Genomic DNA, 26,494 nt, shown 5'->3' with positions numbered 1-26,494 from the left:
CATCATGATGCTGTAAACAGAACCTGGATTCATCCGAAAAAATGACGTTTTGCCATTCGTGCACCCAGGTTCGTCGTTGAGTACACCATCGCAAGCGCTCTGTCTCTGATGCAGCGTCAAGGGTAACCGCAGCCATGGTCTCCGAGCTGATAGTCCATTCTGCTGCAAACGTCGTCGAACTGTTCCTGCAGATGGTTGTTGTATTGCAAACGTCTCCATCTGTTGACTCAGGGATCGCGACGTGGCTGCACGATCCGTTACAGTCATGCGGATAAGATGCCTGTCATCTTGAATGCTAGTGATACGAGGACGTTGGGATCCAGCACGGCGTTCTGTATTACCCTCCTGAACCCACCGACTCCATATTCTGCTAACAGTCATTGTATATCCTCCAACGCGAGCAGCAATGTCGTGATACGATAACCGCAATCGCGATAGGCTACAATCCGACCTTTATCAAAGTCGGAAACGTGATGGTACGCATTTCTCCTCCTTACACGAGGCATCACAACAACGTTTCACCAGGCAACGCCGGTCAACTGCTGTTTGTGTATGAGAAATCAGTTGGAAACTTTTCTCATGTCAGCACGTTGTAGGTGTCGCCACCGGCGCCAACCTTGTGTCAATGCTCTGAAAAGCTAATCATTTGCGTATCACAACATGGCCAGTAGTGTATATATCCGAGTGTAATAGACTGCTCATAAGCATGTCTATACTCGCTATAGTAAGGGAAAGAAGTTAAGATGATGTTACGGCAGAACATGAGTTTGGTAGTAGGACTGAGAGGAGATTGAGTAATAAAGTTCTACAGTGATCTTTAGTTGGTAAAATCCAATATACTGTCCAAATATCACAAAAGGAGGAGTTACACTTGCGAGAGGTCTGGAGGCGCAGGATGATTCCAACGTGATTACATCATAATAAGGCAGAGATTCAGAAATCACATACTGCATTGTAAGGCCTACCGAGGAGCAGATATAGATTCAGACCGCACTTTAGTAATAATGAAGAGTAATCTGAAGTTTAAACCTTTGAACAATAGTGTTTTCTGCCTTAAATACCACTGCACTGCTCTGAAGTACCCGTGCCTTTCTCATGAAACCATCGAAGCTACTGACAGTCAATGATATTTAGCGGTACACCTGCCAAGTACTGTACTTCTACGAATCTAGTTCATTGTAGATTGTAGCTTTTATGGCCCTCAAATCAATCATCGGTGCGAAGATTATGCTAATTGATTGTAGGAGATTGTGATCTTTCTTGTGATCGTACTGCGGAGATCATTGACAGGGGAAGTACTGGGCTCTGGGGCAGTACGTATCTTTGATATAATTTTTTTTTAATTTTAGGCCCATTTTTTGTTTATAATTCTAATTTATTTTACCCGTTATGAGTTCAAGTAAGTTTCGAGATTAGTGATTGTGTCTGCCAAAAATGTGAAACTGCTTCTAAATATACCACATGAGTGATGAGTGAATGAAAACGGAACGCCTCGTGGTTAAAACAACTGGTTGATGTTTTTTGGCTTTTTCTTCTTGTAGCCGGCCGCGGTGGCCAAGCAGTTCTAGGCGCTTCAGTCCGGAACCGCGCGACTGCTACGGTCGCAGGTTCGAAACCTGCCTCGAGCATGGATGTGTGTAATATCCTTAGGTTAGTTAGGTTTAAGTAGTTCTAAGTTCTTAAATTATGTTCCAAAGTGAAAACAAGTCCGTAAAACAGTCCATTGTTTGTTTTTTGCCAGTTTCTTCTTTAATTAAGTGCTTCCTACTCGTGTGAAATAAAGGTTAATTTTGTGAATAACTTCAAAAATTATATTTTGTTGTTGTTGTTGCGACTCAAAGGGACAAGTGAATCGTCAGGGAGAATCAATACCGGAAGAAGTTAAATATCTAAGTGCGGAAGACTAATGATGTGCGTTTGAAATCATCTGAGGCTGTAGACAACATGATAACGAATACCACAGTAGAAAGTTAAATTGTATAAAAATGAGCTGCTTGAAAGCGTACTTGTAGAAGTTGGACAGACAAATATTGGTCAAGAAATGTAACTGCGAAGAAAACGTTGCCAACAGAACAAATATTTATACTTGTCGACGACAGAAAATAAGTAATTGGAGTCAATATCGAAGACATAGGGCATCCAGTAACAGAGTTGAACAGAGCTTTAGTAGACTTGCGATTGCGTAAGACAGAAGGGGCAGGTAGCAACCATTTTGAATTTCTAAAATCATTGGGGAAGTGACAATCAAACGACTACTCAAGTTTAGAATTTATGAAACTGGAGACATACCATCGCACTTTCGGAAAAATATAATGCACACAATTACGGAGACAGAAAGGGCAGATAACTGCGAAAACCATCACACAATCATCTTAATAGCTCAAGCAGCCAAGTTCCTGACAACCATCACATGCACAAGAACGGAAAAGGAAACCTCAAATGAAGATCAGCTAGGCTTCATGAATGGTTAAGACACCAGAGAGGAAGCTCTGTCATTGCACTTGCTAATGGAACCAAGAATTAAGGGAGCTCAAGACAAGTTCATAGGATTTTTTGACCTAGAAAAAGCATTCGACAATGTAAAGTGGTTCAAGATGTTATAAATTCTTAGCAAAATAGGCATAACCTACGGGGAAGAAAATAATTAACACGCGGCGTCATCCGGAACATCCGTTCGTAACTATACATGTCACTTCTATAAATGGAGCAACCCTTCCCGTTACTTCTGATCATTCATTTTCTTTGTTCAGGTATCTACATCCAAAATGAATCGTACATTGCTTAGAAAATCGATATATTTACATAAATTTTAAAATGTATTAGAATATTTCAGTATACTGCTGTTCTCCTAGTAACGACATAAAAAGTAAAACAGGAAATAATAACAGGGAAAAAAGTGAAATTACGTGTTAAGAAAAGATATTTATGAAATTACGTATTAAGAAAATAAATTTACATGCTTATCAAGCGCTCTGGGATGTAGTTCTATGCACATCAGGTACTCACAAGACATTACTTGCTCTTGCACTGTGTCCTATTGGTACAACACAGTTTTCGTAAGCACAGCTGTGTGCTACAATAAACTACAAATTGTGTCTGTAGCTACAAGCTAAATATTTAGGGTTTTCGCCTGTTTTAGCAGCTGCTTCGGTTTGTTAGCCCTTGGATCACTTAGGCATTGCTCAGGAATTACAGGAACTGTGTGGCCGTGGTTCATGTCCTCCATTCTGGCATTTTCAATCATCTTCCCCCTTACAGCACTTTAGAAAGTGGTAGGAGCTGACCTTCAGGATCTCAGGAAGTAGTTCCAGTTCCTCACATGGACTCATCATCACTTTCCGATGCACGTCGTTGTTAGATGTCTTGCCTTTCTGCCACTTGATACAATGATGTCCTGCTTCTTTGCTAGGTATGGGGACTACCTAGATTCATATTCTCCTGGACAGTATACTGAGTTGGTTCCTCGGATCCTCATTCCCAGCTCCTGCCCTTCACTACGGCATCATACCTGTCGGCAAGTTCGAAGTTGCTGATTTTTTCAGATTCACACGTGTCTGTGGTACTGTGGCGACTTTTTAGTAAATACATCACATATGATGTTATTCAGTCTGTCTTTTGAGATAGTGTCTTGAAAATAAGTTATGAGATGAATGTCAACAAAAGTGAAAGAGGGAAACGGAATGTAGTCGAATAATATCGACCTATGCTGATGGATTAGATTAGATAATGAGACACTGATAGCAGTAGAGAATTATTGTTATTTGGGTGGCATAGTAACTCATGATGGTCGGAGTAGAGAGTACATAAAATTCAGATTGCCAATAGCAAGAAAAGTGTTTCTGTAAACGAGGAAACTATTAACACGCAAAGTGTTAGGCTTCCCTGAGTATTTGTCTGGGGTGTAGCCTTTGCGAAAGTGAAGTGGACGATGAATAGATCAGACAAGAATGGAATAGAATAGAAGCTTTCGAAATGCGATGCTCTAGAAGAATGCTGAATATTACATGAGTAAATCGGGTAACTAATGAGAAGGTACCGATTCGAACACCGTAAAAGAGAAGTTTATGATACAATTTGATTAAAAAATAGGATCGATTGATACGACATATCCTGTGCCAATTTGGTGATGGAGGAAAATATGAGAGGTGAAAATTATAGTGGAAGATCAATGCTTGGCTACAGTAGGTGGGTTCGAATGGCCGTAGGTTGCAGTAGTACCGGAGAGTCGAAGAAGCTTGCACGGGACTAACTACCGTGGAGAGTTGTATCAAACTAGTCTTAGTTTTGAAAACCACAACAACAAAATTAGGGAGGAACGGGTAAGTTCTCCTCTGTGTTGCAACCGTATTCCACGTTTCCTGCCACTACCTACCTGTCTCACTATGTAGTCTTCCTAAAGAAATTAAAATTAATGTAAAACCAGAGGAACAGGGAGACGGAGACATTTAAGCAGGCAATTGATAAGGGAATGGCGTTTGCTGACCTGATTGATGGCAAGATGTACGAGAGGCCTGAAAATGTTAAGTAAGCGCAGAAAGTTGAGCTGTGTTTATGAAAACGAGTAACGTAGTTTGTTGGACAGATCAGTGGTTCGGTTCGTGAGAGAGGCACAAAAAGTTGTAGTAGAGGAATTAATAAATTACCTGTTTGTAAAGTAAGTACAGATAATTGAAGGTCGGGCTGTAATGTTTAAAAGTTACAAAATACTTTCATGGAGTGCTACACTTATTCAGAGAAACATTGTTATGGTTTGGAAGATGCTTTACACAAATGTATTTTGGAATATATAGGTATTGACAGTACGAGGGCATAGTACGGCTAGTCCCTTGTGGTTAACAAGCAATAAAATATCGTCCCATTGCTTAAATATAAACAGCATGTGCGATTTTCCGAGTGTGAATGGTGTCTGTCATCATTGAATCCCCGTACCGTTCGAGCATCACATCATAAACAGTTGAACACGTATTCTATTTCCAGAAACTTAATGTTACAGCGATCCATCAGTCACTTAGTTTCATCAATAATTTTAACGACATTTTTCGTAACATTAATTGAAGAGAATCTGAAATTGCAACGTCATTCGTCATCTCCATTCATCACGAGTTAGGCGCAACTTTCTTACATACGTCTTTGATCACTGAAAATATAAGTAACAGAAATGAATCAAAAATAAACTGAGTCACGTGCACATTAATAGTGTAACAAGCATTAATATTTTGAACCAATACACGCCTTAAATACTTTCTTGACATATTTAATGAAACAAATCACTGAACAACTCTCAAAGACGATGTCTCTTGAATAGTTGTTCTTTTTATTTTCTGGTCCGTAGCACTAACACTTCATCGATGTAGGTACACTTGGCACATGGAGCAAGTCATCGATTTTACTCTGTGGGCACGTAAGCAGATACACATCACACACGCTAGGTTCAATATTTTTTGTTTGAGACATATCGTCCCAGAATGAAAACAAAAATAATGCCTGTATCCAACATTCCAAACCAGGATTTTAAAAAAGAAAACAAAAATGGGGAATATTGTCCCACAAATAAATTCCGACCAAGGTTTTTGGGATGTTTTTATTGTTCTTATTCGTGTCTACTCCCAACCAGGAAGACCTCTGCCCCACAACCAGTTTTCCCGGCAATCGGCTGACAGAATCTCGACTGTATACAGTACTGTAACATTAATGTGACTACCTGTCAGAAGCCTGAATTACCACCTTTTACAGCGCAGACGCGCCCGAAGGGAGTCAATGAGGTTTTTGAAGATATCGACAGTGATCTGGGTCCATCTCGACTCCACTGCCATAGCCAGCTACTCTAGGTTTCACGGTTGAGTATCCATGAAGCGAACAGCCCGAGTGAGATGGTCCCAAAAATTCTTGATTGGGTTTAAATCCGGTGAGTTTAGGGCCAGGCTGCCTGGTGCTCTTCGATCCACGCACGTACAGTGTGAGCTGGATGACACCTTGTTTTGTCCTGGTGTTACACTACTGGCCATTAAAATTGCTACACCAAGAAGAAATGCAGATGATAAACGGGTATTCATTGTACAAATATATTATACTAGAACTGAAATGTGATTACGTTTTCAGGCAATTTGGATGCATAGATCCTGAAAAAACAGTACCCAGAACAACCACCTCTGGCCGGAATAACGGCCTTGATACGCCTGGGCATTGAGTCAAACAGAGCTTGGCTGGCGTGTACAGGTACAGCTGCCATGCAACTTCAACACGATACCACAGATCATCAAGAGTAGTGACTGGCGTATTGTGACGAGCCAGTTGCTCGGCCACCATTGAACAGACGATTTGAATTGGTGAGAGATCTGGAGAATGTGCTGGACACGGCAGCAGTCGAACATTTTCTGTATCCAGAAAGGCCCGTACAGGACCTGCAACATGCGGTCGTGCATTATCCTGCTGAAATGTAGGGTTTCGCAGGGATCGAATGAAGGGTAGGGCCACGGGTCGTAACACATCTGAAATGTAACGCCCACTGTTCAAAGTTTCGTCAATGCGAACAAGAGGTGACCGAGACATGTAACCAATGGCACCCCATACCATCACGCCGGGTGATACGCCAGTATGGCGATGACGAATACACGCTTCCCATGTGCGTTCACCACGATGTCGCCAAACACGAATGCGAACATCATGATGCTGTAAACAGAACCTGAATTCATCCGAAAAAATGACGTTTTGCCATTCGTGCACCCAGGTTCGTACACCATCGCAGGCGCTCCTGTCTGTGATGCGGCGTCAAGGGTAACCGCAGCCATGGTCTCCGAGCTGATAGTCCATGCTGCTGCAAACGTCGTCGAACTGTTCGTGCAGATGATTGTTGTCTTGCAAATGTCCTCATATGTTCACTCAGGGATCGAGACGTTGCTGCACGATCCGTTACAGGCATGCGGATAAGATGCCTGTCATCTCGACTGCCAGTGATACGAGGCCGTTGGGATCCAGCACGGCGTTCCGTATTACCCTCCTGAACCCACCGATTCCATATTCTGCTAACAGTCATCGGATCTCGACTAACGCGAGCAGCAATGTCGCGATACGATAAACCGCAATCGCGATAGGCCTACACTCCGACCTTTATCAAAGTCGGAAACGTAATGGTACGGATTTCTCCTCCTTACACGAGGTTTCACAACAACGTTTCACTAGTCAACGCCGGTCAACTGCTATTTGTGTATGAGAAATCGGTTGGAAACTTTCCTCATGTCAGCACGATTTAGGTGTCACCACCGGCGCCAACCTTGTGTGAATGGTCTGAAAAGCTAATTATTTGCATATCAAAGCATCTTCCTCCTGTCGGTTAAATTTCGCGTCTGTAGCACGTCATCTTCGTCGTGTAGCAATTTTAATGGCCAGTAGTGCAGATACCGTCGTCTAGATGAAAAACAAACAGCATGCAGGGGTGTCCTAGGATAGATGCATACATGTGTTGATTCATTGTGCCTTCCATAATGATGAGATCACCCAGGGAATGCCAAGAAAACACTTGTTTGGCCATAACGCTCCCTCCTCCGGACTGGAACCTTGCGACAATGGCTGCAGGGACGTACGCAGCTACGGCCATCTGTCACATGGACTGTAAAACATTATGCGTATGAGAAAGCTACCTGTCGCCTCTCAGTGGACGTACAGTTGTACTGGCAAGCAAATTCCAGCCTTCATCACCGCTCAACAGCGGTCAGCATGGTTGCATAAATCAGGTGCCTCCTACGGAGGCCCATATACTGCAACGCTGGCTGAGCGGTCATTGAGGAGGCACCATTGGTAGTCCCTTGGTTTACCTGGGCAGCCATATGCTCGACAGCTGCATGTCTGTTCACCCTTACACACCAACGTCAGCCCACCCATACACACCACCGCCAGCCGTCATTCACCTGTGTCATCTACCGCTCGACATGCACCACAGTTGCCTCGCAGTCGATTTTGTATAGCATTTTGCCATGCACGGTATACTTCATGTACAGTGGCTCGCGACAGATTACAGTCTTAGCCATTTCAGAAAATCTTCCATCGTTGTCCTAAACGCTGATGCTCATCCCCTTTTGGACACCAAATAAATCGCTCCGTTTGCGCATTACGACACCGACTGCACCGATTCCCAACCCCCCGGCGTGTTTTGCATATCCTCCACTTGATAGTGCTGCTTCCTGCTGTCTTATTACACATCGAAGTCATACACAGGAGGTGGTCACATTAATGTGGCTGGACTGTTTATAATGGGCAGGATTTTTCAGTGGAGAAAGAAAGCTGAAAACTAAATAAATAAAATTTAGTGTGTGGTGTCACCGCCAGACACCACACTTGCTAGGGTGTAGCCTTTAAATCGGCCGCGGTCCGTTAGTATACGTCGGACCCGCGTGTCGCCACTATCAGTGATTGCAGACCGAGCGCCACCACGCGGCAGGTCTAGTCTAGAGAGAGACTTCCTAGCACTCGCCCCAGTGGTACAGCCAACTTTGCTAGCGATGGTTCACTGCCTACATACGCTCTCCTTTGCAGAGACGACAGTTCAGCATACCCTTCAGCTATGTCATTTGCTACGACCTAACAAGGCGCCATATTCAGTTACTGCAACTAATTATTTCAAGACTGTATTCTGAACAAATAATATTGTGAATCATGTACCGTCAAGAGCGACGTTCATCATTAATGGATTAAAGTTAAGTATCAAACTAGCTACGTCCGCTTCCTGAATTCTAATTCTTTGTCATGTTCCAGACCTAACGTCAGTATAGTTCTTCCCTCCTCACGACAGCCTGCGTGAGCTAAAACGCGTGCATTTCGGCCTCCCCTCGTAACACGGCGTTGGCTCTTCTGCCAATACAACATAGTACATGTCTGTCATTGCTTATATCCAAGTCAGGAGTATTGCCTGTATGTGGGCACCTGACAGTTCCGTAACGATATCATTTTTGTCGACAGCAAAAAACTTATTTAAGATGTGTAACGAGAAACTAGAAAATTTTACAGGCATTCATATGTGTGTTTGAAATTCATTGTTTACACCGAAGTAATGATGAACGGCGAGAAAACAATGTACTCAGTTTTGTAGTTGTTGTGGTCTTCAGTCCAAAGACTGGTTTGATGCAGCTCTCCGTGCTACTCTATTCATCGGCAAGCCTCTCCGAATAACAGCTGCAACTTCCATCCTTCTGAATCGGCTTACTGTATTTATCTCTTGGTCTCCCTATACGATTTTTACCTTCAAAACTGAAATGGTGATCCTTTGATGTCTCAGAATGTGTCTTAGCAACTAATCACTTCCTCTTATCAGGTTGGCAGGCCCTTGTGGCAGAGCGGTTCTAGGCGCTTCAGTCCGGAACCGCGCTGCTGCTACGATCGAAGGTTCGAATCCTATCTCGGACATGGATGTGTGTGATGTCCTTAGGTTAAGTTAGGTTTAAGTAGTTCTAAGTCTAGGGGACTGATGATCTCAGATGTTAAGTCCCATACTGCTTAGAGCCATTTGAACCATTTGAACTAATCAGGTTGTGCCACAACTTTCTTTTCTCCCCAATTCTGTTCACCACCCCCTCATTACTTACGTGATCTATCCATCTATTCTTCAGCATTCTTCTGTAGCACCACTTTTCAAAAGCTTCTATCTTCTTCTTGTCTAAACTGTTTATCGTCCATGTTTCACCTACAAACATGGCTACACCCCATACAAATAATTCCATAATCGACGTCCTAACACTTAAAACTATATTCGGTAATAGCAAATTTCTTTTCTTCGGAAGCGCTTTTCTTGCCATTGCCAGTCTACATTTTATATCCTCTCTACTTCGGCCATCATGACCTATTTTACTGCCCAAATAGCAAAACTCATTTACTAATTTACGTGTCTCGTTTCCTAATCTAATACCCGCAGCAACACCTGATTTAATTCGACTACATTCCATTAGTCCTGTTTTGCTTTCGTTGGCTAAAATGGCTCTGAGCACTATGCGACTTAACTTCTGAGGTCATCAGTCGCCTAGAACTTAGAACTAATTAAACCTAACTAACCTAAGGACATCACACACATCCATGCCCGAGGCAGGATTCAAACCTGCGACCGTAGCGGTCGCCCGGCTCCAGACTGTAGCGCCCAGAACCGCACGGCCACTCCGGCCGGCTTTGCTTTTGTTGATGTTCATTTGTACCCACCTTTCAGGACACTCCTGTGCGGCTGGTCCTGGCGGAGGTTCGAGTCCTCCCTCGGGCATGAGTGTGTGTGTTTGTCCTTAGGATAATTTAAGTTAAGTGGTGTGTAAGCTTAGAGACTTCAAAATGGGTCTGAGCACTATGGGACTCAACAGCTGAGGTCATCAGTCCCCTAGAACGTAGAACTACTTAAACCTAACTAACCTAAGGACATCACATACATCCATGCCCGAGGCAAGATTCAAACCTGCGACCGTAGTAGTCACGCGGTTCCGGACTGAAGCGCCTAGAACCGCTCGGCCACCGCGGCCGGCGCTTAGGGACTGATGGATGACCTTAGCAGTTAAGTCCCATAAGATTTCACACACATTTTTTTTCAGGACATTGACCATTCTGTACAAATTTACTCAATAGTAGGACCTAAAGCAAGATTAATACCGTTATCGGTTCTCAAATTCTAGACTGCAATTGCTGAACCGTTTACCGTCTCGATTTTTCATTTGTTCTTATTTGTGTACAAGTAGACCTATATTGCGCTCTACTAAAATAGCTTGATTTTCTATCGATGTCTTCCAGCACGTCTTAGACGCGCTGGTTTGTGCCGATCAAGTATTTTCCATTTCCCGCCCTGTGTGCACGCTCCTCCCAACCTTCTCCGCTTCGCCCCGTCAGCCGCCGCTGAATCGCCGGCAGCGCGCTCGCCGCGCACTTTGCGCGCTGTCCTACTGCGGGTGTAGCCGCGCGCCGGCGACCGACTACACGACGGCGCTGTCCGGACAAACAATGCCGGGCCTTTATACAAATTCGAAGCTGGAATTCGGCCGTTTAAAATACGAGCCTTGTTGGCTGCCAGGGTCGGCAGCCACCACGAATAATTCGTGTTCGTAATTTATGGCGGCGGCCGGGCATCAAGTTGGAGTGTCGCCACTCGGCCCGCGCCAGCGCCAGCTGCGGCCAGTTTCTCATGGGGCCGGCCGGCTGGGCCCTGTCTGCCGCTCGCCTGCCCGCTTGCCCGCCTGTGCTATATTGTTTCAGGGCCGCCTCGGCGCTTCCCACGCAGCACAGTGGCTGCCCGATCCTTGCCTAAAAAAAACCGGTGGCAATGAGTCGCCGACGCGATACCAACGCGCTCTGCCTGCCCATTGTCGGGATTTTAGGCATTATTCTTATTTAAAATGTCTTCCCCAAAATGCATATTAACAACTAGAGGAATTATCATCTTTAGTGGTGGGACCTTTGGCAAGACATGAATGTTCAGATCATTACGAGGGAAACACTTCGCCCATGTCTGCATCTGTATCTATACTCCACAAGTTACCTTATGGTACTTGCTGTGGATGGTTGTGCGCCACTGTCACTTCTGCACTTTCCCGTCCCTGTCGGAAATGGTGTACGAGAAGCGCGATTGTTGGTAACTGAAGTTAAAATCCACTGAGTTGTTAGGCCGCGTCATATTTCTTCACAGAATCGACGTTTCGACCCCTTTTGGGATCTTCTTCAGAATTTGTTAGTGTCCACTGTAGATTGGGCACTATTAGAGACGAGTGTCGCCTTCTCTTATAAATGGCCGTATTCCCGCTCTCGTGCTGGAGAAGTGGGATTATTAGTAAAAAAATCTTGGGCCTCAATTGGTGGCCATTATCGATGTATAGTAAGAGTAGTTTTCCCGTGCTAATGCCGAAGAAGGGCGTTATTGGCTACTACACCTCGGGCAATCGTTGATGGACCAACGCTATTGCTTGGAAAGGAATTTTTTCCTGAACTTATGCTGGAGAAGAGTTATTGATTAAAATTCCTCCTGCTGTTATTGGTGGGCTTATTATTGTCCCCAAAGATGGCGTCCGGGGCGTTGTTATTAAACCTCCAGATGAGATCAAATCTCATGTTGATCCAAAGCAATACGACCACTCATAAACACGACTGTAAAAGCTATCCTGGTAGCATTGTGAGCACGTAGGGACATGTAAGGGGCGATGAAAAAGCTTCCGGATGAGGACGTTGTTGCAGCGTGTATGCCATTAGCGCCACTCCGTTCTGGATACATAGGTTTAAATACCGACATAAAGGCAAGGGATTAGTGTGGCATTCGTGTTTGCGGCAAATGCGGAAACGTGAAGTATGACGAAGTTACCATAAAATGTGTCCCGACAGGACTAACGTTCTGTTATTTTCTTGGCTGCTGTGGGACAAACACCGGTAGACACCCATCGGAGACTGAATAATATGTATGAGGCAAGATATCTGTCGAAAATCATGGTCGTGGAATCGTGCTTCAAGGGGTGCTGCTGTTTCACTATAACGCATGCCTCCGTATCGCAGATTTCGCAATTAGGAGTTAAACGAACTCAAGTGGAAGACGCTCGACACCTGCCCTATAGCTACGATCTTTCCCCATGCGGTTATCACCCCTTCAGTCCCTTAAGAAAAGGCCTAGCAGGCTCGACGATTCCTGTCCAACGAGGATGTGTAGCAAGTGGTTACGGACTTCTTCACGCAGTAGGGTATGGTGTTGTACCAAACCGATGGCTTCAACCTGATCCGAAGGCGGGATGATTGCCTCAACGCTCATTGCAATGTTCGTGATTATCAAACTGAAACTTTTTGATCGCCCCTTATAAATAAACGGAGTAGAGGCGAATTGTAAATGGTTCTACCGACGAAACAGGTAAAAAATGAGGAAATTTATCCTCATAAGGGACTTTGATATAGGGTAGACTGTTGTGGCCCAGCATCTAGGAACGAGCATCTTGGAAACGGGGAAGCTAGTAGGCTGTTCGCATGCTACTGACCTTCCCATCCGTCGGACGTGAAGAACGGCGAAATCATAAGCAGCACTCAAGCTTTTGGACTTCCAAACCTCATCCCATAAGGTGGATTTCAGAGACTTTTCAGTTCTGTAAATCAGGTAGCGATATGTGGCTGAGTACAATGATACTGCAGGAAAAAGTGCTTTGGACCATACGTTTTAGTTCACACTGTTGAACACGTGGCTCTGCAGCAAACGACCACTACATGTTACGAGATGCCCAGGGTATGGTAATGTAGGAATTACCTGTGACACTCTACACAGAACCACGCTTGAGAAATACTACTGTAATCTGTGCACAATAGACTATATAAATGCGAATTAATAAACTTGGCAAATTTGTGATAAAACAATAAATAACATGAAATATTCCACAAGAAAAGACTACAGTTTGTTATGTGATCAAGCTATACTAATTTTTAGGAAATGACAGGTTATTCGTTATGACAACGACTTTACTGAGTAAATAGTGGATGTAATTTGACATTTAATCATATAAACAAAAAAGTATATATGGAGTTGAAATACCTATATATATCAAAATCATTTAAGTACTAATGATGTTTACAAAGCTGGCATGAACGGATGGAACTCTTTGTACGACGCCTTCCCTTTTTTGAGTATCAGTGTTCACGCTATCAGATTGTTTTTGTATTGAACAACAATAAGTGCGAACCACTAAATTGTGAGAATATGGTACATGCCTTAACTAAAATTCTTCCACTGCAGTTCGAAGAACGTTTTGTGAGAGGTGACAAAACACCTGTAAGATTCCCAACTTGCCGGTCTGCAAAGATGCTCAGTATACACAGCTGCATATCGTGAGTAGCCCAGTGCTCGCCGCCGCTAATATGGACTTGTGCCACTAGCACGCCCCTGAACGGACTCGAACGATGCACTTCCCCACCTTCGTCACTCCCCGTGCGACAGCTACTACTTCGATTCTCTCTCCACGCCCTCCTCGGACCAACTCTCCAGATCGGCATCCCTGAACAAACTCCCTCCATAGTTCTACCTAAATAGAACCTACTCCCCCAAAATATGCTCTACATAGGGCACCTAGGAAAACACACATTACCAATTGACACGCGTGCGCTCTCTCTACATGAGAGGCATAAACGTCTTACGACGGACAGCCTAGCTCCACGAGACTGGCAAATCACCTGCCTCAATAGAATGGCTTGCCGTCAAACATTATATGCGCTCACGGTAAGTCTTCTAACGTTACCGTCTGATTTCCAATCACGACCCATATTTTTTGCACGTGTGCAAAATCGCTTGGCTTGGTAAAGTAAAGAGCACTAAAAATACACTGGGTGTGCAGGTGACACTGTCCGGGCATCCAGCAGCGCGTGGTTATTTCAGACTCTGACGAGAAACGTTTCTCCCAAAAAAAGTCCCTCTCTCTGTCCATCTGCTCATCTGCTCCTCCCACTCTCTCTGCCCATCTGCTCATCCCCACTCTCTCTGTCCATCTTGTCCTTCCCTCTTCTGTCAATTTGCTCCTTCTACCTATGTCAGTCTTCTTGTCCCCTTTTACCTCCTCCTCTGTTCATCTCCTTCTCCCCTTGTCTCTGTCCATCTCCTCTTCCCCCTCTCTGTTAACTTCCTCCTCCCCTCTTTCTATGGTCGGCCATATTTCCCCTTTCCCTGTTTATTTCCTCCTCCTCAAACTCTCTGCTTATCTCTTCCTCTTTCAGACCATCCCCACTTCCCCCTCTTTCCTTTCTCTATCCACTTCCTCCAGCCCCTCTCTCTATCCTTCACCTCCTCTTCGCTTTCTATGTCCTTTCCACCCTTCCCTCGCGTCAGTGTGTCCATCTCCTCCTGCCATGCACTGCATCGATGTCGTCCTTCCATCTCACCGTGTGCCCATTTTCTCCTCCTCCTCTCTGTATGTCCATCTCTTCCTCCCTCCTTCACTCTCTACGTAGTCACCCTAACCACAGTAGAAGACAGGTGTTTTTTACCCCCTCCTCCCGCCCCCTCACACCATTCCTTCCCACCCACAATCTGGTAGTTCTACGGGATCTACTAATCAGTGAAAAACTTCAGCAGTACACAGCTTACCTGAAGAAATTCGTGGACATTTAACCGTACTGAGGCCTTTAACGATGCTAGAACCTGTTTTGTAAGGTATTAGTGTAATGGCTCTTAGGATGGCTAATTATTTTGGCTGGCGTGCTTATATAAAAATTGGCAACTCATGTTGCTAAGCTGGCAAATTTGTTGATAAGAACCGTGACTTTATGGAAAATAAAATTGAGCATCTGTTATATGACGAACAGTTTGGCTTTGTGAAAGGTAAAGGAGATAGCGAGGTAGTCCTGTTGTTCCACCTGATAATAGAAGAGACTGAAGAAAAATTAAAAGACGTTCATTGGATCTGACGACCTGGAAAAAACGTTCGACAATGTAGAATGGCGCAAGATGTTCGAAGCTCTGAGGATAATGCGGGTAAGCTATAGGGTGACACAGGAAATATACTATATGTAAAAGAGCCAAGAGGGAACAATAAGAGCGGACGATCAAGAATGAAGTGATGCGATTAGAAAGGGTTTTAGACAGGGATTCTGAGTAAAATGGGAGTGACCTACAGGGAATGATGGGTAATGTTCAATATGCACAACCATCAGGGGACAATATAAAGCGTTCTGATTAAAACGATGTAAGACAGGGATGCAGACATTCGCCTCTGCTGTACAGTTCACGAACCTGCAAACCTATAAAGGAGCCGCCTCTGCCAGAGGTATGGCTCTCACGTTTAGTGGCGTCAGGATCGTCAGTGTTTATGAGTCATCTGTTTCGGGTCTCCACCTTCTTCTCAGAGACAGTCACGCCTCTCTTCCTGGGTCGGCAGGATGCACTGATCATTGGAGGCGATGTCAACTGCACCGAGGCACCCAAAGACCAACTACCACGTCACTCTCCGTGCGCGGTGCTACCGGCAATTCTCCAGCACCTCAGCGTAGTGGATTCTTGGGAGCATGTTAATGGCGATTGTCCGGGGTTTACACATTTCAACAGCCACTCTTCCAACCGACTCGATCGTGTTTACATCTCCTGCGATATTGTCAGTGGGGTGCAGGCTGCTGAAGTCTGGCCAATTGTGTTCTCTGACCATGACGCATATACCTTCGCCATCAATCTTTGCTGCCAAAGGGTGTGGCGCGGCCGTGGACCATGGAAACTGAACACGATCCACCTTACTTCACCCGACTGATGACAACCCATCGAGACCACGTGGGCAACTTGTCGTCGACGCAGTGATGCCTATCAGTCTGCCCTGTCATGGTGGGTCGTCTGTGCAAAGCCTGCCCTCCGCAAGGGCTTGATTGGTTACGCAAGGAAGGTTGCAGCGTGGTGCGACGCACTCAGGAATTCTGTTTCACCATTCTTCGGGTATCTATTCTGATACAATATTCACCAGAGCGCCGGGCGATGGCGAATCGTGCCAAGGCACAGATCACATCCCTCTCTCGTCTCCACCTTGAAGGAGCTATGGTCATTGCATGAGCGTCTATCTATGTATCATGTCACAGCGGAACGACGCCACAATTGGAGGAATATGATTAATAATGATGGGCAACATCTTGATACCCAACGGGATATCGGGTCTGCCCTCCATGCACATTGTGTTACGCTGGACTCTGAACGTCACCGCCCTGCCAAGATTACGGCGGTCTCCAGACTCTCTTTTGGCTCAGTTCCCAGGGATGCGACGATGGATTTGATTGCTAGCGTCACTGAGAACGAAATCCATGACGCTCTTCAAAAAAATTGGTTCAAATGGCTCTGAGCACTATGGGACTTAACATCTGAGGTCATCAGTCCCCTACAACATAGAACTACTTAAACCTAACTAACCTAAGGACATCACACACACCGATGCCCGAGGCAGGATTCGAACCTGCGACCGTAAAGTTCGCGCGGTTCTAGACTGTAGCGCCTAGAACCGCTTGGCCATCCCGGCCGGCCATGACGCTCTCCAGGCGAGTTCTACGAACAGGTCGCGTGGAACTGACGGTCTCCCACTGGAGTTTTATCGGACACTTCGTCCCTTCTGACGCGAGTGTGGTTGGAAATATGTCAGGACCTTATGTCACATTTCGTGCCGATTCCAGACGGTTTCCTCGATGGTTTCCCCACTCCTCTCCACAAGCTCCGGCGTACCTCACGGATATGCGATTACCGTTCCTTGACGTTACGCAACAGCCATACAAAGATCTTTACCGGCTGTTGGCTGTGCGGCTTAAACAGACAGCACGGTATGTGGTTTCCCCTGACTAAACTTCTCTGGGAGGTGCCAATAACATCCGCAGTGCCCTCTGCCGCTATCGCGACATAATCGCTCATGCTCACGCTCGTCGTGTGCTTGGACTTTTGGCAGCTCTTCAGCCAGGCGTTCGACCGTGTCGATCACGACTACCTAGAAGGGTGCTCAACAAATGGACTACCCTGATACTACCATCGACGTCGTAATGCGTCTCCTTGGTGGAGCTACGTCTCGTGACTCTACAATGGCCGCCTTACTCCTCCCATCTCGATCCGTCGATCAGTGCGTCAAGGATGTCCGCTCTCTGCACTGTTGTATGCATTCGCCATGAAACCGCCGCTATGCGGCCTCCGTCAACGCCTCTCTGTGATGTCTCCGGTGACCGAGTATTCAGCTGCACTGTTTATGCAGACGATCTCATCATCGTTCTCCGTAGCGGTGGTGAAGTCAGGGAGTCACTGGCATGGGTTATCACCTACAGCGAAGATTCTCGTAGCGGCCTTAACGTCTGCAAATCTAGCGCCGTGGCTGTAGGTGCGGCACTTCCTGCGAACAGTGATGCTCCGTTGCGTGCAGGTGATACTCTCCGACGCTTAGCACTCTTTAACAAGAGATCTGCGGTGGACAATTGCCCTCAACTGGCCACGTCTACTTTCCCAACTAAGAGCTGGCCTCTTAGATCACCGTTTACGAGCAATCGATCTTCTGCAGCGGACACAATACGTTAATGTATAGGTGGCGTCACGTATCCCCCACATGGCTCAGACACTTCCTGTTCTGTCATCCATGGCACGCCGCATGCTGTCGGCATTGGGTCTGTTTGCTCGCCACGGCTTGCTGTTCAAGATAAGAGACCCTCACCCTAGAGCGGTGTAGGGGCTGTTTAGGTCTGCATCATGTGCCTGACAGAGCGGTAGCCCTTTTCATTGGCTCTCACATGACGTTGTGGCACCGTAGTCCTACGTGCCTTACCAGTCTATTGCTGGAAGCCCTTGCACCACACTCTCTGTCTCAACACCTATCCAGCTTTCGGAAGTCCCGCGTCGCTTCTTTTGCTTCCGCCACTTTTTCCTTGAACTGAGCTACGTACGTACTGTGATACTGCCAGCGCAATTGACATCCACGAAGGCGATCTTCAGCAGCATAGGTCACTGAATGTAGTCGACTGGCCCGCCGTTTGGCGATCGATGTGCGCTCCTTATATTGATACTGACGTCCAGTCTGCACGGTACCTTATTGTCAATGGGAAGCAAGAATGTCGGTCACGCCTTCACAGGATTCACCTCACAGATATCTCGTTGTGTGTCGATTGCTATGTTATGGACACAGACAAGCGCCATCTGGTGTGCAGATCAGCGAGATGTCTGGTTCTTGGTGTGACAGATGTAGTCCCTAATTACCCGTACGACTCCTCATCAGATACCTACTCAACTGCTCCTCTTTCCGAACGCGGGATACTTCCCGCAACCGAAAACGAACTCCGTGAAGTGGATTTGTGGACACGCAGCACCCTACTTGCTTGCTGATGGCGAGAAAAGTATCCTTGACTTTTGGCAGTTCCTTAATGAACGGCATTGTGCTGTTCTCCGCAATCCAAAATACAGACCATTTTTCTCCAGTTTTTTTTCAGTGGCTTCCTTAACCCATCCCAGAGCTGGGGTGTTCCTGTCATGAAGAGTTGATGCCCGCCTCTTCCACACTTTTTTTTCGGTCATCGGTCTTCTGACTGGTTTGATGCGTCCCGCCACGAATTCCTTTCCTGTGCTAACATCTCAGAGTAGCACTTACAACCTACGTCCTCAATTATTTGCTGGATGTATTCCAATCTCTGTCTCCCTCTACAGTTTTTGTCCAGTACAACTCCCTCTAATACCATGTAAGTCATTCCCTCATGTCTTAACAGATGTCCTATCATCCTGTCCCTTCTCCTTATCGGTGGTTTCCACGTGTTCCTTTCCTCTCCGATTCTGCTCAGAACCTCCTCATTCCTTACCTCATCAGTGCACCTAATTTTCTACATTCGTCTGTAGCACCACATCTCAAATGCTTCGATTTAATTCTGTTCCGGTTTTCCCACAGTCCATGTTCCACTACCATACAATTCTGTACTCCAGAAGCACATTTTCAGAAATTTCTTCCTCAACTAATTCTGACCCTGCAGTCTAGAACACCAAGAACCTGTGTTTTCCAGAAAGGTGGCATCATTGTATTGAGAGAAGCAATATGAATATCGTTTGCAGTTATGAATGCCTCATTTCATGGCCACAATGTTACCGAGAGGGAACGATCAGCAGATTTGTGTATGTCTGGACGGATGTTCCAAAACTAGCTTGCTTTGTCATTCTCTGTTTCCTCGCACTTTACCCTCGTCGTCTGCTGCGGGGGCCGAGTAGCGCAGGGGCGGAAGTGGCGACGGCAGAGGCAGAGTGTGGTGTCTCACGTCTGCTGGGAGATCTCAGCCTTTAGCGCGACAAGAGCGCGGCGAGGCAAAAAGTAAAAGTATGGTAAGAAGGCGAGTGGAGCAGGCGATGCACGCGCGTATGAGAAAGAAATGTGATGAATGGAGTAACAGTAGCAACCGTGATGAATAGCTCTGGATTGCTGGCCGCGCGCCCGTATTTAAAGCGGCACTCGCGGCCCGGCGGTAAATTATGCAATAGCCGATTATACGGACCGGCGACGGGACCAGTGCGCGGTGGGTACAACAGTTGTCAAGGGGCGCGGGCCGTGAAAAGTCGCATGCTATTTATCTGGAGGGGGCAGCAGCGCGTCGTTTTGTTGGCTCCGGAGGCGGCGCGGGTCGGCCGTATCACGGCGTCATCAGGAGCGCTGGCGGTGGCGGCGCCACGCCCACCGGCCGCCGCTTTAGCACTGTCCCCGAGACTGATGAGCTGCTCCCGGCCCCGCTCCGAACAATGGCTGCGTTTTCGGGTTTTATCGGAGAGCGGGCAGGGGTGCTGGCGACCTGGTTCGTCGGCGTCGGGACATTACCGGCAGATAAGCCGCGCCGGGGGGCGCCAGGCCTCAACAGGTCCCTCTGTTGCTTCTGTCTGTGCGTCCGCGCTGGGGCCCACCTACGAGACGTGTGTTATTCAGGCATCCTGCAAACGATGTAACGAGGATGCTTCAAAAAGTGAATTACGCTTTGTTATAGCAGGTCAAGTAACTCACGATGGCTGATCAACAAAGACGGATACCGACTCTATCCCGCAGCTTCCGTGACACTGTCCTCTATAAAAGTCAAAACAACATGTTGTTGTTGTTGTTGTCGTCTTACGTCCAGAGACTGGTTTGATGCGGTTTGTAATGGTTCTTTATTTACGTGAATGTTACGGCACTCCAACCCCAGTTCTCGATACCAGTAATATCATACTACTTTTCTGCGAAGTGACAATATTCACATTTGGTTTTATTAATGTGTAGGTACTCCGATGTACCGATATATTACAGTAATATGGTCGGCCGACCTGTGTGGCCGTGCGGTTCTAGGCGCTACAGTCTGGAACCGCGCGACCGCTACGGTCGCATGTTCGAATCCTGCCTCGGGCATGGATGTGTGTGCTGTCCTTAGGTTAGTTAGGTTCAAGTACTAAGTTTTAGGGGACTGATGACCTCAGATGTTAAGTCCCATAGAGCTCAGAGCCATTTGAACCATTTTTGATATGGTCCTTGTGCGTATTTATAATCTTTGACTTACTCGTAACCGTTTTGCCACGAACGCGCACAGGGCAGTCTTTGTTTCACTTTGCAGAAGTTAAGTTGTTATTTCGCTTTGTAAAAGAACAGTCAAGTCTTGTGTTTGGTTAAAGCGGAAATTAAATATATGAAGATTGATACAAAACTGTTTTCCTGATGATGTGACTATTAAGAAGAAGTATATGTGAATTTACAAGAAGTTTAATAAAAATGTGGATCGTGAACACCAAGTCAAAAATTATTTCTACCATACCATTGTTCTGATCTGGGATTGTCTGATCATTAAGAATTTCCTGAAAAACGCATTTGTTAGGTCTTCAAATATTGCTAAAATCCAGATCTGGACCTTCTAGCAGTCAAAGTTGAATCGCCCTAGAATCAACAACATGAGCGATAACAACTTCGACGAAATCTACGTGGGAATCCATTCAAGATAAGTGCCAAAATTAATGACTTTTTAAAGTGACTTCGTTATTTCCATTTGACGGTACCATCCACAGTCAATAACTTTGTTGTTGCCCGATAAAGCGAACATATGCTGCGTGAGCAACATTATTAATCTGATTTCTAACCTACTTTGCAAGTGGTAGTATTGTTAGAGGCTCTCCATGCTACTCTATCCTGTGCAAGCTTCTTCATCACCCAGTACCTACTGCAACCTACATCTTCTGAATCTGCTTAGTGTATTCATCTCTTGGTCTCCCTCTACGATTTTTACCCTCCACGCTGCCCTCCAATACTAAACTGGTGATCCGTTGAAGCCTCAGAATAGCCCTACCAACCGATCCCTTCTTCTAGACAAGTTGTGTCACAAATTTCTCTTCTCTCCAGTTCTATTCAATACCTCCTCATTACTTGTGTAATCTACCCATCTAAAACAACAGTGAAATTAAAAGCAGATGTAACATTAAGAGTGCAAAGGGAATTCCGCTGTTAAATACAGAGAAGAGAACGGACGGATGGAAAGAGTACATGGAAGGCCTCTACGAGGGTGAAGACTTCTCTGATGTGATAGAGGAAGAAACAGAAGTCGATACAAGGAGAGACATAGGAGATCCAGTATCAGTATCAGAATTCAAGAGAGGTCTGGGGGACTTAAGCGCAAATAAGTCAGAAGGCATAGATAACATTGAAACAGAATTTCTAAAATTGTTGCGGGAAGCTGCAACAAACCTGCTGTTAGTGTGCAGAAAGTGTGAGTCTTGCCACATACCATCTGGCTTTCGGAAAACGGCATCCACACAATTCCGAAGACTGAAAGAGCTGAAAACTGCAATAATTGTCGTACAATCAGTTTAGCAGCTCGTGCATCAAAATTGCTGACAAGAATAATATACAAGAGAATGAAAGGAAAATTGAGGATCTGTTAGATGACCATCAGTTTGGCTTCAGCAAAGTTAAAGGCACCAGAGAGGCAGTTCTGACGTGGCGGTTGATAAGGGAAGCAAGACTAAAAAACAATCAAAGATATGTCGTCCTGGAAAAACCGCTCGACAATGTCAAATGGTGGAAGAGGTTTGAAATTCTGAGGAAAGTAGGTGTAAGCTATAGGGAGAGACAGGTAGTATACAAGAGCCAAGAGGAAACAATAAAACTGGAAGACAAAGAAGAGAGTGCCCATACTGTTCAATCTGTACATCGAAGAAGCAAATAAAAGGAAGGTTCAAGAGTGGACTTAAAATTTGGGGTGAAAGGATATCAATGATAAGATTCGTTGATGACACTGCTATCCTCAGTGGAAGTGAAGAAGAATTACTGGATCTGCTGAATGGAATGAACAATCTAATGAGCACAGAATATGGATTGAGAGTAAATCGAAGAAGACGAAAGTAATGAGAAGTAGCAGAAACTAGAACAGCGGGAAACTTAACGTCAGGATTGATGGTCACGAAGTAGATGAAGTTAAGGAATTCTGCTATCTAGGGAGCAAAATAACCAGTGATGGACGGAACACGGAGGACGTCAAAAGCAGACTAACACTGGCTTAAAGGGCATTCCTGGCCAAGAGAAGTCTGCTAGTATCAAACATAGGCCTTAATTTGAGGAATAAATTCGTGAGAATATACGTCTGGAGCACAGCATTGCATGGCAGTGAGACATGGACTGTGCAAAAACCGGAACAGAAGAGAATCGAAGCATCTGAGATGCGATGCCACAGAAGAATGATGAAAATTAGATCGATTGATAAGGTAAGGAACGAGGGGATTTTCCACAGAGTCGGCGAGGAAAGGAATATATGTAATACGTTTACAAGAAGAAGGGACGGGATGGCAGAATATCTGTTAACGTCCATTGTACCAGAGAGAGCTGTAGAGGGCAAAAACTGTAGAGGTAGACAGAAATTGGAATACATCCTGCAAATAATTAAAGACGTAAGATTCAAGTTCTACTCTGAGATGAATCGACTGGCACTGGAGAGGTATCCGTGGCTGGCCATATTACACCAGTCAGAAGATCTATGAAAAAAACATTTTAATTAAAAAGAGGGGGTCTCTATGTACGGTTTCCACACGCGGTAGCACTCTCGTGTTGGTAGGTCTGTAGTAATGATCTGTTTTGCAGACGCTCTTTGCATTTCGCATACAAACAACGGAGGTGACGCGGGGGAGGAGCAGTACAGTCCAATATAATTCTGTGTTCCTTTAAACCATATAGCCACTGAAGCTTACGAAAAGCTGCAGCACGTGCACGCTGATGATGCATCACCTAGTGCAACAGTGTTTACGTGGTTCAAGGACTTCAAAGAAGACCGACTTGTCATTGTTAAGCAAGGTGGGCCTGTTGTTTCGACTTCTGCTGTGATTAACGTCAGCGTCAAAACAGCTGTTGTGATTGTTCGTGAGGGTTGGTGGATAACATTATGTAACATCAGTGAAGTGTTGAGAGTTTCATATGGCAGTGACTTTACGATTGTGCCTGATTCTTTACGCATGACCCGTGTTTGTGCCCGTTGGGTGCCAGGTCTGTTGATTCCCGAAACAAAGGCTCTGCGGATGGAGATAAGCCGAGAGCTGCTGCGTCTCTTTGCTGATGGAGGCGATGCGTTTCTAAGAAGTCACGCCTGCGTTATTACAACCCTGAAGGAAAACGAGCCAGCACAGCGCGGAAATCGTCAAGTTCCCCAACACCAAAAAACGGCGAAAGTTGTTCCATCTGCAGGGAAAGTGATGGTGATCAAATTTTTTGACTGTCATGGAATGGTCTAGCCCTTACACTACTGTTACAGTAGCATACTACAGGTCAGTGTTGGCTAAACTGAGAAAGCATGTTGCAAGGAAAACGGCCAGAACTTCTCGGGCTGGGTGGCGTCTTCACCACGACAATGCGCGGCCTCACTTCGCAAAATAAGTCATGCAGTTTCTAGGTCAAGTCAACTTTACCCGTGTACCGCATCCGCCTTATACCCTCCATATTGTAACCCACGAGATTTTTTAATTCACGTTACTAGAGGCAAAGCGTCGGGTATTCGATTTGAGAAGTGTCAAGCAGTGGTCAAGAAAAGTGAGGTGATTCTCAAGAACTGCCTAAGAATGGCCTACAATATATGTTCCAGAATTGGTAGAGACGATACAAAGAGTGCATACAAGTAGGGGGGGGGGGGGGGGGGAGTACAATGAAAAAGATAATGTAAATACTGAAATGTAGTGATAAACATCTGTGAAAAAAAATTCTCAATCCTTGTTGACCAGCCCTCGTACATTGAGTGTTTAACTACCCTTCAAAGTGACACAGATATATGACTGTTTTTCAGCATAGTCAACAGGTCTCTGTAAACAATGGTCGAAACAACTCCGACCACAGAAACCCGCTCCTCTATCACGGACCCAATCGGGAACCACTGTGCTGAACGTCCTCGTCGTTGGGAAATCTGCGGTTGTTGGGAATCACTTCCTCCACTGGCTGGACATCATCGTCTGCGGACGATGCTGATGGTTTTCCCTTCTCGTTCATCGTCACCCACGTTCGTGCAGCCTTGGTCAAATTGTTACCACCAGTCCACTACGACTGAATGCGACACTGGATTTGGTCCACAAATAGCGAGAATTTCACTTTGAATCTGTGTACAATTTAGACGTTTTGTGCAAAGTAATCGTATTTTCCGCATGCTTTGGAGTACGTTTCCAGTAGCCAGGTCATTTTATTCGCACCTGCGATGCACCTCTTGTCCGTACCGCAGCAGAGATGTATCTGTAGGAATCCCAGGACATGTGCTTTCTTCTGACAATGTGCCTTCCTTGTTGTGGAAAGGTCCTTTTGCGGGGTCACATGTATAATTTACTTTTTGAAATCCCCTCTTAGTACTAAACCGAATGCGAGCGTTCGCAAGAGGAGCAGAAGCATCAACTGAATGTCTAGCTTTGTGGACAGCAGCTGCCAGAATAAGATTTGTTGGAATGTTTCTGTTGCGGCGGATGTAGGGAAGAAGGTTGGCATAGGCAGAAATGAAAAAACCAAGTAGTTGAAGTGTCACATGTCACAACTGCTGAACGCTCAATGAAAACTAAGTGCGCAGATGACATGAATTTGATATTATTCATTACATGAACTGCTAGGTTCTTTCTTTCAAATGACTAAGATTCCTGTATTACGTCAATAGGTACACACCACCCGCCCAAAAACTTGCGACGCTGATTTTATTTCTGGCGTATGAGCGATGATAGCTTAGTAACTACGGTGTCCACTTGAACTAACAGCTGTAAACATCAGTTATGAGCAGGCAGTGTTAAGCAGTGGATATGCGAGTGAAGTGTGTCACCGTTGTAGTGTTAAAAACGGCAATGGAGTAAAGTCTCTAAGTCAAGTGTTCAAGATATCCTCTAGAATGTTCTGAACAAGAGAAAAGTGTGTGTAAAGTTTGTCCCGCGCAGCTTTAGTCCTAAACAAAAACAACGATTCATGGACGCCTGTCACTACATGATTGAAATGCAAAACGAAGGCAATTCTTTTCTGAATAAAATATTGACGGGTGACGAGAGTTGGTTAACTCGAAGTCTCGACACCCGTGTGACTTCAGTACGAACCTAACGCGGAACGACAAAATGCAGAAATTCTCATGAAGGATCAACGCATTGACGGCTTAACTGACATTTGAGTGGCATGCGATTTGAACAACATCTCAAACAATGTCTTTTCTTACAGTTTCACGTGGTTATATGAACGTTCTGTGCGTTTTGGTCAGGTGGTGGGAGACTATGAGGAATATTTAAGCATTAATAGCTCCAACTTAATTTTTGTCTATTTTTTTTAACTCAATCTGGAAATTTCTGGGAGCGACAGAGTGGTTGTGTCCCCTTAAAACCAACGACTATGCACTAAAGCACTTCGTAGTGACGTGTCACTTGAGAACAACGCAACACTTCGAAATCACGATCGCGAGTAAATACTGCTAATAAGAATCCAAGCTATGGTCACTGAAATTGACCGACTGAATAAAAGTCTATTGAGCACACATTGTGAACTGAAAGTAAACCGAAGAATCACGAAAGTAATAAGAGTACCAGAAATGACTTATAAGCTCAAAAGCAAAACTAGGGACCACA

The sequence above is a fragment of the Schistocerca cancellata genome, chromosome 1 (genome assembly GCF_023864275.1).
Source record: "Schistocerca cancellata isolate TAMUIC-IGC-003103 chromosome 1, iqSchCanc2.1, whole genome shotgun sequence".
Lineage (NCBI taxonomy): Eukaryota > Metazoa > Arthropoda > Insecta > Orthoptera > Acrididae > Schistocerca > Schistocerca cancellata.
The sequence above is the reverse complement of the archived record's forward strand: the minus strand, read 5'-3'. Positions refer to the sequence as shown.